Source organism: Schistocerca gregaria, chromosome 3, assembly GCF_023897955.1.
Source record: "Schistocerca gregaria isolate iqSchGreg1 chromosome 3, iqSchGreg1.2, whole genome shotgun sequence".
Classification (NCBI taxonomy): domain Eukaryota; kingdom Metazoa; phylum Arthropoda; class Insecta; order Orthoptera; family Acrididae; genus Schistocerca; species Schistocerca gregaria.
The window spans coordinates 485,424,348-485,439,389 of NC_064922.1; the positions used below are offsets into that span (position 1 = coordinate 485,424,348).

Consider the following 15,042-nt stretch of genomic DNA (forward strand, 5'->3'; position numbering starts at 1 on the left):
TTAATGGGGTCGGCTTATTATTCTTCTTCTGGGTTTGGCATTGTTAGTGGCCACTCCTTGTCCCCCCCACTTCCCAATCTAGGACAGAATCTGTGTACCCTGTCTGTCGTCTGTCTGTGTCAAGTGCAGTTCCATTTGAAAGTAAGAATATTTTCGAGATTTTTGCAAATCATATAACTGTACGGTACGCAGTACCAGCCCGGTATTCACATTGTCGGATGTGGGAAACCGCCTAAAAACTGTATCCAACCTGGCCGACACACCGTCCCTCGTTGTTAATACGCCGAGCGGGTCTCCCAGAATCCAGGAAGCTACATGCTGTTCATGACTTAGGTACATGATTTGAATGTTCTTGTCAAATAGCTAGGGTCGAGAATATGTTGAGGTTCCCCTGCAAACAGCAAATCTGTTTGTTTTGCCTTTGAAGTCAGTTGACTTACTTAATTTAGTTTCCAATTATTGATTGATTGTTAGCATTCAGTAAGCTACACAAATCCTGATGCGTTTTATAAAGTGAAAATAAATTCGTGTACGAAATAATTTCCGTTTAGGAAACGAAACAAATGAGTTTCATAATCATAAAAATTAATTGTGAAACCTTCAGCTGTCCTTTATTTTGCACAATTCGTTACTAGTTTAGGTCAATGACCACTATCAATCTTAGCTGGCATAAACGGCAGGGAAGTTATACTATGATTTGAACGTAAGTAATTTGCTCTCTTGAGCCTACCATAGTACGTAAAAATTTTTCACAATAATAACTTTGTACAATACCGAAAATTTGTCAATTTTTTACGAACTATAGTGGGCTCAAAAGAACAAATTACTTTTGTTCAAATTATAGTATAACTTTCCTGCCATTCATGCCAGCTGAGCTTGATAATGGTCATTGACCGAAACTGGTAACGAGTTGTGCAAAATAAAGGACAGTTAAAGGTTTCGCCATGAATTTTAACAACTATCTGGTGGCTGAATATCCCCATCTGCAAACATACATACGTTTCAGAACCAACTGAAAGTACATCTGAAAACCATACTAATGTATCGAGAAGAAATTTGGAAGTCATGCTACAATTAACAAACCATCGAGTACTGATGGATTGAAAAATACTGAGTTTATAATGGGTGCCTCTTGTGCAAGTGCCACATATGGAAAAGCCATATACTAATAAATGGTGCGTAAAGCTGGCTGGCCTATAATAGATATGGACTCAACAAAAACAGGGTAAACGATGGAAGCTTACAATTAGTCGATCTGAAGACATGACCTAAAAATTATTTGCTGCTTGTAACGACATTAAAATTGTTGTCTCTCATGTTTTCCTGATGTTCAGTGATGGTATCATGGAAAGAATAGAAGCTATTAATAGGCTTAAGTTTGATTCTTGTACAAACACAGCGCCCATCCTGAAAGTGTTAGATGCTTATTGCAACGTAAATTTTCAGTGATCAGGAATTTTTATTCAGGATCCAATCAAGGAAACCAGGTAAAGAGGAAAGATGTGAAAGATACAGAAAAGGAGGAAGAAAAGTACAGCTCTGCTTAGTTTTACAGGGATTTTAAAAGCGTTTGAGATCTTGTTTCTTGACTTCCTGTTACGCTCACTTTCAAGTACATATAGAAAATTTTCTACTACGCTCTTAAACATACCTATAAATTTCAATGTATCATTAAATTTAAATGTATGGTATCAGCAAACTATAAACGTTATTCCTAACACTGTCCCGTACGGTCAGCCAAAAAACTGCTAAACTTACAAAGCTGTAGCACCAGTCATTTTTGAGCACACGTTAAACTACAAAAATCATCATAATCCACAAAATTATTGGTGCCGTGCCTTTATTTTTGTGTAAGTTGTTCTGTATTCTGTTATGAATTGTTTTGCAAAGTTTAGAGAAGTTATTTCTAAGACTAGAGTGTCATGATGAAATTTCTGAATTCCGCATTACGGCGTTCCCTTTTAAGAGGGACGTTGCTATAGACCGAGATAGATTCTAAGCAAAATTTGGATTCTGTGTGAAGGTTCTCCTGGTGGATCTGTACTTTACGTCCTTTCTGGCATTGTCTAAAATCGTTGATAAGAACCACTCTTACATCAGGTTATTCCAGTGGCTGAAAACCGTCAGAGAAGGGCAAGCTAACGTTATTTTACAGCGCCCCATAATATCTACCGCAGTGACCATGGGTAACACGCATACACAGTCCCAATTGAACAGCTGGTCGTTCATTAGGAATCATGAAAGCAAATATACACCGAAATATACACAACTAGGCGGCCATGGTAACGTTCTGTGCCTGTGATAAGATAGTGTCTTAGGTAATGGACGACACGAACGATTCTTTTAGTAATGCAGAGGTGTTTACTTCCTTTTTTGGCATAAATGAGTCAATAGTAAGTATACTACTCAAGAAAATCACGAGAAACAAAATAGAACGTCTCGTGTTTAAACACAGGACTTCCGAATGCAGTTTGAACGTGTAATAAAATATCATTCTGCTCCAAATAATTATTACACACAACAGGGTGCTAAATTGTAAAATATTACCTGAGTATATTATACTGATGGTACCAAACATTACGTCGCTACGCAATGTGAAAAATAGAATACAGTGAAAACCTCACAACATATGGAAAATTTACACACTTTTTTCTCTTCGGTTACTTTCATTATGAAAGTTAGTTTGTTCGACACTGTCTGAAAGCACGTTGTCTTCAGTCGCCTACGTTTACAATACTTGCCCAACTTCTGCATCTATAACATGATGGTGAAGCGATTTTCTTACTGTAAACTACACTCTTAGCACACTGCTGTTGTAACGAGCATTCTAAACAACAAGTCAGCGCTTCAAGGAAATGGGAACCACACTGAATGCTGTACTATGAACATATGGGACCTAAAACTGATACCATGCCGTAGAAATACATTGTGATAAACTATTGTTTTTTTATAAATCTAACCGAAACGGAAACATGTTTTAAATCTTATGCTAGATATTCGCGGACCTCTTCCACTTCAGTCAGATTACGAATAAATTTAGGGTAACGGATACGACCGATACACTGCGCGTTTCACTAATGCAAAAAGAGATTATTTTGTGTCACACAAGAGCATAAAATACTGAACACCCCAAACGGTTGAGTAGTCTTAAGTCGAAAGGGCTGCTTGTCGTAGAAAAACAAGTCATGTCAACAAAAAACACAACTTCCAGATGCTAGAAGAAATTCTACGGTGCAGTTCTACAGAAGAAAATATATCAGAAACTCCACACATAAAAACAATGACACTACCATCGTTAACACAAGAGCAAGACAGATCTCGTAGATCTTTCGGTTGCCCTTCCCTAATGGATGTAAGAGGCACGTGCAAAAAATCGGCAGCTGTCGGTTCCTGGGACAATATAGCGCGGCGAAGTTTCACGCGTGATGAAACAAGTTGTAAGACGGTGGATCCTTGCTGCGGGGTAACATGTTGCGCATTTCTGCCAAGTAGCGTGTTGTAACTTCGCTTAGATGACACTGCAACAATCGTATATCTAACAAGGGATGAAAATGATATAGGCCGAACCAGACAATAAAATGAAGAGTACGGTTGAGTTTATAGCCACTGCACATCTGTTTGTTTTTGAGAGACGTGCAAATAGCGTCAGCTGGTCGGTTTCGCTTGTATCTGTCGCAGATTACAAACAGTGAAGTTTCTAGCTTACGGTATGGTAAAATCTTCATTGGCACGTTGTAACGTGACATATTTAGCAAGTCTGTTGCGTCAATACATGAAATAAAGTCGTATTTTCGCCCTTGCACAAGGCAATAAGAGAGTCCACAAACAACTTTGCACAGAGGCGCTTATGCAGATGTCGTTTACCATTCCGAAAACAATAACATAATTACAGGGAGAGGACTTAGTTATCTTCATATGGACCACGCTGCGATTCATTTAAGCTCATTTGGAATAATAATGATAACGTTCGTAGTTCATGGTGTTCATCTCCAGAAAAAATGTGATACGTGAGTTTCTTGGCATGAAAATATTCTCCTTCCTTATAGAGTACCTGGTTATCACTCTGGTTATCCGCAGACTGAAGGTGGAATTTTCGTTTACTGTGCTTGTCCCACTGTTCCTAATCACAACAGCTCGCATCTGTCCCTACGTGTATCAAAACCACATCAGCAGCGTACACAGATCACTGAAGCTGGCTTTCTAACTGAATAGTGTCCTCCTCTACACGAAACTTCATGTTGGAGGCAGCTCACTGTGTGAAATTGTCTCCACTTTTTTCACTTTCAAGACCACGCGAAAGTCTTTGGAGAAATGACAGCAATTACTTTCCGCTGTACCTGTGTTCACCTTATACTGCAATTAATCCTCTATTACCGAAAATTTTATAGACTTATGCCCATTTTTTTTCCTTTTCTTATTTGCAACTCTCCTACTATTTATACGGTAATCTGTATTTTTCCGGTATTTCTGATAATACCCTAACGCAAAATACGATTGACTCGATATGGGAGCCACACATATAGCTGCGTTAGAGAATTGAAAAAATAAATGCACTTACGACAAGATGGGAGCAGAACCTTTTGAAATAAATTGCTGCAGAAGAATGCTGATGGGTAGATCAGATAACTAATCAGAAGTTGCTAAAATGAACTGGCGAAAAAGGAAATTCTTGATAGGACATATCCTGAAACGCCAACAAATTTTCATTTTGGTAACGGAGGAAAGCGTAAAAGCTACAAAACGGTAGAGGAAGACCTAGGGGCGAAGACAGTAAGCTGCTTCAAGCCGATAAAGAGTGCAGTAGTTATTCGGGGATGAGAAGACTTGCTCAGGACAGATTAGCCTGGAAAGCTGCATCAAACCAGTCTTCGTACTGAAGACTGCAACAACAACAAAACAAGAGATAACGGAAAAACAAGTGGAAACATAGCTCAAGTCGTATTGAACGATCGGAGACTACATATTCTATTACACAAGGTAAAAATATCGGTGATATGGTAACAGCGTATCACGTTTTGCTTCATACTACAGAAGTAGTTATTTCCGAACATACAGCTTCATCGGTGCCGTGAGTTTAAAGAACTTAAGTACGGCGTTTTGCTTTAGTTTTGTACGTAGAAGAAAGCTCGCCATTTGATTAATGACACTTCTATGAGGAAATGGCAGAGCAAGAAAGAATTGTCGATCTGCATCAAATTCAGGTCATGTGAGTCTTACGTTAAACATTAACGAAAATTTGTAATCTCATACAAATCCATTGCTCTGCAGTGGACAAAAAATATTTACAAAATCATCAAAAGAGATGAAAGAAGAGAACTATTACCTCAAGAGAAGTTACAGGCGGATGAACAAAAGTGAGAATGAGCAAACACAAGGAAGTACAGTACTACCCACAATTTCTGTTTCTTCATGCAAGCACTGACATGCACTTGGATGATAAATCAAATCACCCTTACCATCAATTCTCCTCGAATCCTAGACTGAAAAGGGCCTCAACCATTAGTATATTGATTTTTAATAGAAACAAGTTTCTGAAGAGAGTTGTTCATTGACAAAACAAGATATGAAGAAAAGATAAATGCGGCTCCACTTTGATAACGATAATACATACAGTCTTTTATCCGTTTTCAAAATGACTCTGCTGAATATCGGAACAAACTGAGCTAGTATTTACTCCCCAAGATATCATCGCCAGGTGCACATTGTCTTTACCCAACATAAAAAACGCACTATTTGCTTTAATTTATAAGATCTCAGTTAGTGTTGGGATGTCAGGAATACCCTCCCTCCCCACCCCTAGTGAGACACAAGTCCAGAGAAAATTTCCTCCATGCCCCCAGCGCTCTTCATATAGCGTCGATAACAGTACGAGTCAAAGCACAGATCATTCTAGATATCCACCTGCTAGTCAAATCTCGAAGCGGCGAGCCTGGAAGGCATTAGAACCATTGGGAAATCGCGCCGGAATATCCAAAGGTATATCAAGTTACTCTTCATAGAGATTTTCCACAGTCAGTTCCTGCACACTCTCTGTGAAAAATTTTTTCCCAATCATTTCTCTCTCTCTCTCTCTCTCTCTCTCTCTCTCTCTCTCTCTCTCTCTTTCTCTCTATCTTTCTCTCTATCTTTCTCTCTATCTCTCTCTCTATCTCTCTCTCTATCTCTCTCTCTATCTTTCTCTCTATCTTTCTCTCTATCTCTCTCTCTATCTCTCTCTCTATCTCTCTCTCTATCTCTCTATCTCTCTCTCTCTCTCTCTATCTTTCTCTCTATCTTTCTCTCTCTATCTCTCTATCTCTCTATCTTTCTCTCTCTCTCTCTCTATCTCTCTCTATCTCTCTCTATCTATCTCTCTCTATCTCTCTCTCTATCTCTCTCTCTCTATCTCTCTCTCTCTATCTCTCTCTCTCTATCTCTCTCTATCTATCTCTCTCTATCTCTCTATCTCTCTCTCTCTATCTCTCTATCTCTCTCTATCTCTCTCTATCTCTCTCTATCTCTCTCTCTATCTCTCTCTCTCTCTATCTCTCTCTATCTCTCTCTATCTCTCTCTATCTCTGTGTGTGTGTATCTCTCTCTCATTCTTTCATTTGTTTTGGGGCTGACAGTGTTTTATAAGATTTATTCTGGTACAGTCATAAAAACTTTACCAAGACTTAAATAAGGCTGCATACCCAGCTCCACTTATCAATAGAACCTTCTGTTAACCACAGAACACCGTTTGCCAACCGGCATCACTCTGGAACTATACGCTCGCTTTCACCACAATAAAGCACTCAGATCAGTTAACAAATCGAGTGGCTAATTCTAGTTAGTGTAGTCCACGTTTTCGATCCTATTCTACATCTGTAGCACCGGATGCAGTATTTCGCCTGACGACACCTACTCTCAACTAAAAGAGGGATAATCACGATTTTTTCCTTCATCTGTATCCACATCTGTAGCTATCCCTGTACGCTGCAAACTACAATGATGTGCACGGCACAGGGTGCTCCCTGTTATAGCACTTATTAGAGCTTCTTCCCATTCCATTCTCGTTTGGAGCCCGGGAAAAATGTCCTGTATTCAGTCCCTATGGAAGCGATACTTTGAGAGTTGTTATATACTTCTAGATTCCGAACTTACTGCTGGTTCGCGAATTTCTTTTAAGCACGCTTTCGGATTATAGTTGGTGTCTAATTCTAGTTACAGAATAATAAAAGAAAAACTTTTAGCAGCTTGTGGTGGTTATTTACGACGAAACAGTTGATACTGATTTGGATGGGTCCGACAGGAACAACCATCAATTTGAATATTTACGTGTGGGCGTCGAGATTCCTCGGGAAGCGCAGTTGATGGCATATTGCTTGTGAAAGGCAGCAAGCCGAGAATGAGTCGCGGTCCACCACACTTTTTTTACTCGTCGCACATTCTGTCGCTGTGTTTACTTCGCTAATAAGAGGTAAAACGTCATCTCCGGCCTTAAGTTTTCTGGTACGGGAACTGGAGCAGAAGAAGATTAAGAATAATATCGATGGTCAAAAAAATTGTTCAAATGGCTCTCACCACTATGGGACTTAACGTCTGTGGTCATCAGTCCCCTAGAACTTAGAACTACTTAAACCTAACTAACCTAAGGACATCACACACATCCATGCCCGAGGCAGCATTCCAACCTGGGACCGTAGCGGTCACGCGGTTCCAGACTGAAGCGCCTAGAACCGCACGGCCACACCGGCCGGCAATATTGATACTCAATCCAACTTCAATTTATTGCGTAGTTTCGTCCACCAGACGTGAGAGATCTGTGGAAATTGCAGTATATAACCACAGTATTGGATAAAGTTATATATGAAAACTCGACTTACGGTACGGTATCTTATATTCATTGCCCTGGTGGCAACACGTTAGAAATTTAAATAATCACTTGACACCACTGCCAACCAATAGTGTTGGGAGATGGATCTGCAATGTTTACTGTTAGCTCATTGGCTGTGTGTACGAGCACGGATCATATCTAGAAAAATTACAAAATCGTTGAAATGGCTCTGAGCACTATGGGATTTAACATCAGAGGTCATCACTCCCCTAGAACTTAGAACTACGTAAAACTAAGTAACCGAAGGACATCACCCCCATCCATGCCCGAGTCAGGATTCGAACCTGCGACCTTAGCAGTGGCGCGGTTCCGGACTGAAGCACCTAGAACAGCTCTACCACAGCGGCCTGCCGAAAGAATTACATCTCACTGCATAAGTAAGAGCCGTTTCGACATAAAGACGGAAGTTGTTACATTCCATGAACCATGTTCACGCTCGACTAAGTATGTACGTATTAAAGCTAATTGTTGTGTACATAGTTCCGCGTAGTCAGCGCGTACACAACTTTCCCAATAGAGCGCGCCCCACTAAGCACAACAGCGCAGCGCTCGTCCGCACTACGAGATGGCGCTGTCTTAGAGACGAACCAAATTCTGCTTCCGCCGATCCGTGTATTAATATGTCACGCAGCCAATTAGATTGCTGCTAACGTAGAACCTTTTCTCCTCGGGGATCACACTCGCGCAGCGATACCTGAACGCGCGAGGTATTATAACGAGTGTACAGCCCTCCGATTAGTCAGTCTGCATTAGTCAGTCTGCAGTCAAGTTTGTCTGCGCCTAATAAGATTATCATATTCCTGTACATAGCCATGAAGAGAAAGGTATAGACACTTTGTCAAGTATCAGAGATATGTGAGAATAAGATTAATGTACCAAGACCAAAGGACTTCAGCTTGTCAACTGTAAATAGCGTCCAGAACCAAGTTAAGTTATTTTTATGACGGTTATTATTTTAATAAATGTGTGTGAAAATTAATCAAGTTGTGTTTGAAGTTTATCAGCGTCAATCTGCTACTCTAAGCGGGCAAGTGGCATTTCTATCGTCTGACCTAACGGCAGAAGACAAACACGCCACGATAAGACCACGAGATATATTGCTGACCCTCGCCTAGAGCGACAAGTCAAATAATCTGATGGTGTGTGTACCGAAGGTCTTAGAGTACGCACACCACACTTATACAACTATCAACAGTCGTTATAAGGTCTTATCGATCCACTTACATCTTTTGTTAGTGTGCTTCGATAGATTTTAGACAGCATACTTAAATCTTCGGAGCATTCACATATGTAATATAACTGTAACGTCGAATAATACAAGTTAACGTCTGCATAAGCAATGATCATAATTCTTTTGATCTATTTTTACATACAAAGCGATATTTGACCACGAAACTATAGGGTACCTCCTGCACAGTTTAATATTTTACCATATTTTAATCAGACAATAGTACACATAGTAGGGTACTTCTATTAGTCACTTTCCCACAGAAACAACTATGGAAATAGAATAAAACTAACTACCCAAAGGCTTCCCCCCCCCCCCCCCCCCCATGAACCATGGACCTTGCCGTTGGTGGGGAGGCTTGCGTGCCTCAGCGATACAGATAGCCGTACCGTAGGTGCAACCACAACGGAGGGGTATCTGTTGAGAGGCCAGACAAACGTGTGGTTCCTGAAGAGGGGCAGCAGCCTTTTCAGTAGTTGCAGGGGCAACAATCTGTATGATTGACTGATCTGGCCTTGTAACATTAACCAAAACGGCCTTGCTGTGCTGGTACTGCGAACGGCTGAAAGCAAGGGGAAACTACGGCCGTATTTTTTCCCGAGGGCATGCAGCTTTACTGTATGATTAAATGATGGCGTCCTCTTGGGTAAAATATTCCGGAGGTAAAATAGTCCCCCATTCGGATCTCCGGGCGGGGACTACTCAAGAGGATGTCGTTATCAGCAGAAAGAAAACTGGCGTTCTACGGATCGGAGCGTGGAATGTCAGATCCCTTAATGGGGCAGGTAGGTTAGAAAATTTAAAAAGGGAAATGGATAGGTTAAAGTTAGATATAGTGGGAATTAGTGACGTTCGGTGGCAGGAGGAACAAGACTTCTGGTCAGGTGACTACAGGGTTATAAACACCAAATCAAATAGGGGTAATACAGGAGTAGGTTTAATAATGAATAGGAAAATAGAAATGCGGGTAAGCTACTACAAACAGCATAGTGAACGTATTATTGTGGCCAAGATAGATATAAAGCCCACACCTACTACACTAGTACAAGTTTATATGCCAACTAGCTCTGCAGATGACGAGGAAATTGAAGAAATGTATGATGAAATAAAAGAAATTATTCAGATAGTGAAGCGAGATGAAAATTTAATAGTCATGGGTGACTGGAATTCAGTAGTAGGAAAAGGGAGAGAAGGAAACGTAATAGGTGATTATGGACTGGGGCAAAGAAATGAAAGAGGAAGCGGCCTGGTAGAATTTTGCACAGAGCACAACTTAATCATAGGTAACACTTGGTTCGAGAATCATAAAAGAAGGGTGTATACATGGAAGAAGCCTGGAGATACTAAAAGGTATCAGATTGATTACATAATGGTAAGACAGAGATTTAGGAACCAGGTTTTAAATTGTAAGACATTTCCAGGGGCAGATGTGGACTCTGACCACAATCTATTGGTTATGACCTGTAGATTAAAACTGAAGAAACTGCAAAAAGGTGGGACTTTAAGGAGATGGGACCTGGATAAACTAAAAGAACCAGAGGTTGTACAGAGTTTGAGTGAGAGCATAAGGGAGCAATTGACAGGAATTGACAGGAATGGGGAAAAGAAATACAGTAGAAGAAGAATGGGTAGCTTTGAGGGATGAAGTAGTGAAGGCGCAGAGGATCAAGTAGATAAAAAGACGAGGGCTGCTAGAAATCCTTGGGTAACGGAAGAAATATTGAATTTAATTGATGAAAGAAGAAAATATAAAAATGCATTAAATGAAGCAGGCAAAAAGGAATACAGACGTTTCAAAAATGAGATCGACAGGCAGTGCAAGATGGTTAAGCAGGGATGGCTAGAGGACAAATGTAAGGACGTAAAGGCTTATCTCACTAGGGGTAAGATAGATACTGCCTACAGGAAAATTGGAGAGACCTTTGGAGAAAAAAAACCACTTGTATGAACATGAAGAGCTCAGATGGAAACCCAGTTGTAAGCAAAGAAGGGAAAGCAGAAAGGTGGAAGGAGTATATAGAGGGTCTATACAAGGGCGATGTACTTCAGAACAATATTATGGAAATGGAAGAGGACGTAGATGAAGACGAAATGGGAGATATGATACTACGTGAAGAGTTTGACAGAGCACTGAAAGACCTGAGTCGAAACAAGGCCCCCGGAGTAGACAACATTCCACTGGAACTACTGACGGCCTTGGGAGAGCCAGTCCTGACAAAACTCTACCATCTGGTGAGCAAGATGTATGAGACAGGCGAAATACCCTCAGACTTCAAGAAGAATATAATAATTCCAATCCCAAAGAAAGCAGGTGTTGACAGATGTGAAAATTACCGAACTATCAGTTTAATAAGTGACAGCTGCAAAAATACTAACGCGAATTCTTTACAGACGAATGGAAAAACTAGTAGAAGCCGACCTCGGGGAAGATCAGTTTGGATTTCGTAGAAATGTTGGAACACGTGAGGCAATACGGACCCTACGACTTATCTTAGAAGCTAGATTAAGGAAGGACAAACCTATGTTTCTAGCATTTGTAGACTTAGAGAAAGCTTTTGACAATGTTGACTGGAATACTCTCTTTCAAATTCTGAAGGTGGCAGGGGTAAAATATAGGGAGCGACAGGCTATTTGCAATTTGTACAGAAACCAGATGGCAGTTATAAGAGTCGAGGGACATGAAAGGGAACCAATGGTTGGGAAGGGAGTGAGACAGGGTTGTAGTCTCTCCCCGATGTTATTCAATCTGTATATTGAGCAAGCAGTAAAGGAAACAAAAGAAAAATTTGGAGTAGGTGTTAAAATTCATGGAGAAGAAATAAAAACTTGGAGGTTCGCCGATGACATTGTAATTCTGTCAGAGACAGCAAAGGACTTGGAAGAGCAGTTGAACGGAATGGATAGTGTCTTGAAAGGAGGATATGGGATGAACATCAACAAGAGCAAAACGAGGATAATGGAATGTAGTCGAATGAAGTCGGGTGATGCTGAGGAATTAGATTAGGAAATGAGACACTTAAAGTAGTAAAGGAGTTTTGCTATTTGGGGAGCAAAATAACTGATGATGGTCGAAGTAGAGAGGATATAAAATGTAGACTGGCAATGGCAAGGAAAGCGTTTCTGAAGAAGAGAAATTTGTTAACATCGAGTCTAGATTTAAGGGTCAGGAAGTCATTTCTGAAAGTATTTGTATGGAGTGTAGCCATGTATGGAAGTGAAACATGGACGATAAATAGTTTGGACAAGAAGAGAATAGAAGCTTTCGAAATGTGGTGCTACAGAAGAATGCTGAAGATTAGATGGGTAGATCACATAACTAATGAGGAGGTATTGAATAGGATTGGGGAGAAGAGAAGTTTGTGGCACAACTTGACCAGAAGAAGGGATCGGTTGGTAGGACATGTTCTAAGGCATCAAGGGATCACCAGTTTAGTATTGGAGGGCAGCGTAGAGGGTAAAAATCGTAGAGGCAGACCAAGAGATGACTACACTAAGCAGATTCAGAAGGATTAGGTTGCAGTGGGTTCTGGGAGATGAAGAAGCTTGCACAGGATAGAGTAGCATGGAGAGCTGCATCAAACCAGTCTCAGGACTGAAGACCACAACAACAACAACCCAAAGACTTTCACAAAAACTGCATCGATCAGTGTGACATCTAGTTTGGCAAAGCATCGTATAATTGCTTGAAAGTAATCAGGGGAGTTAAGAAAAACTTAATTTGTATCTTGACGGTTAACTGAAATATTTCACGAATAGCTGCTGTAAATGATAGATGAATAGTAAAACTTCTCTATTTTTCTTGATGCACACGATCTTCATAATAACAGAACTTTGGTCGATTTTTAACATATGGTATTTCAATTATTCTGAACGAACCGTGGAAATTAAAAGTTTGGAAAAAAATGGTCCAATGTTTTGTGAAATGATTTGTATAAACGAAAGAATTAAAATAAATTAGACAAACATTTGACGGAACTTTGAATTATGTTCGGTATCATTCACAGTAATTGAGGTGCCGATGGAGAATCAAAGTTCAATGTTTAACTTACATTCCAAGAACTTGAAAGAGTACTAGGGTATCTTCGTCTTGTGGAATTTAGCTCAGTGGTCTCTTGACGTCGTCACTTTACACCAGTAAAGTATGAGCGCCTCAGCATCATTCGAAGACATGTCAAATGTTTCTCTAATGATTTTCATTTCTCAGCTGTAGGCAAACCATTTCACAAAACATTTCACGGTTTCTTTCCCAAATTCTTTTCTTCAGTGTGAACGGGGTCCATGTGATGTAACAACTTCGCTCTTTGTATATGTCGACATGGCTCTTACATTGCCTGCCAGATGTGATAACTTTCCTAGCTGTGCTTTACATCATACACCCGGGCAATGAGCTTACAGGAAACTTTGCACATTCAACTCACATCACTTTGTGGAACCGAGTGGTACCTTAAATTGCGGCCATGGCAATGGATGTTAATTACCTTGTTGTAAGAGGGATTTTAGTAATTATCTTTGTGTTTGAGAGTAAATTGAAATATTTCACGAACAGCTGCTGCTAGTTACGTAAATGAAATGTTAACAGAACACCGGTAGATTTTTTAATATGTAACATTTCATCAGATTACTGTAGTTTCCACAGACACGGGGATGTTTGAGTCTCATTAGCGAAACTAGTCAATAAAGCGAATAATACGCCATCTGTTGCGGTATGTCTGTATACGATAGCTCCGTTTCCCAAAGGTTGTTGAGGAAACAAGGCAATTTGTTGATTCTGTTGAGGTAGTGTTTTCAAGCCAAAGGCAGATATACTCCAAGTGATAGTCATTGTTTATGGTCGCCTTAATTATTAATTCCAGCTAGCCATCATCAGCATTTAGTTTTGGCACTGCATATTTATTAGACGTGTTGCCTGCATAAATGTTTTTAAAAATTGCTTCCCCTAACATATAAAACATTGCCATTAAAAAAAGGTAGAAGATTATAAAAGATTCGATGATTCACAAGCAGCTGATCATATCCCTCATATTATATATAATACTGAAGTCAGTTAAAATTCTATTAACAAAATAAATGATTATTGTTCCATCGAATCTTAAAATATTCTGAAGTGATACTGACCAAATCAGCCAGGCACCAAGTGCCTGATCAGCAGAAGAACAGTGTTCCTATTTAAAAGGCAACTGGACAGTAAGTGAAGAACGAATCTTAACGAAAATTACTATGCCACACAAAATAACGGTGCCACTAAAGCTAAATGTTACTCGTTAAATTTTCTCCACTTAGGTCAAAACTAGTTACTCGACGAATTCTAAGACTCTCAGACATTATATTTCATGCAAAGCGTCACGTAATATTATCAACGGTTCAACTCTGGTTCCGATAAAAAGTACTCATCTGACACTACCAGTGGCATCGCTGCGGACTCTCTTTCTTAGGCTTCGCCTGGCGCGTAAAACGCTACATCATCAATCACGCATTACCACCAGTGATGCTATTGCCACGGATCACGCCATAAATTACACCCGATAGATAATCAGTTTCTACACCGCATATCGCAGTTTTAACAGTGACTAACACCTCGTGCGTTGTTTCATGTCTGTCTTTCATACGTACACTGGACAGTACTGTAATTAAATCAGTTCCTAGTGACCGATTTATTCATATTTAATTTCAGCAGCACTCTTAGCTATATTAAGCCGACGTTGACAATTATAAGACAATGAAATAATGTATTCCGTTATCTGGCCGACAAGTACCTACATTAATTTTAGAAACCACAAATTCGTCTTATATTTCTGCGTGTGATAATTATTGCTGTCTTTCTGAGCTCCAAAATGCAACAGTTATCTACTACATCTGCAATATACATCATAGAAAATGCTCGACGGAATAGCTCCATCGACGATTTTAAGTTCTAATGAAACATTATATAATCACTGTTTCTCACCTACAGAAAACT

At 39.9% G+C, this 15,042-nt stretch overlaps 1 protein-coding gene across 2 annotated transcripts in view; it reads left to right on the top strand.

The window, feature by feature from the left end:
- The window catches only part of LOC126353951 (protein lingerer), a 271,329-nt gene that overhangs the window by 44,129 nt on the left and 212,158 nt on the right, over positions 1–15,042 (top strand). The window lies entirely within an intron of this gene.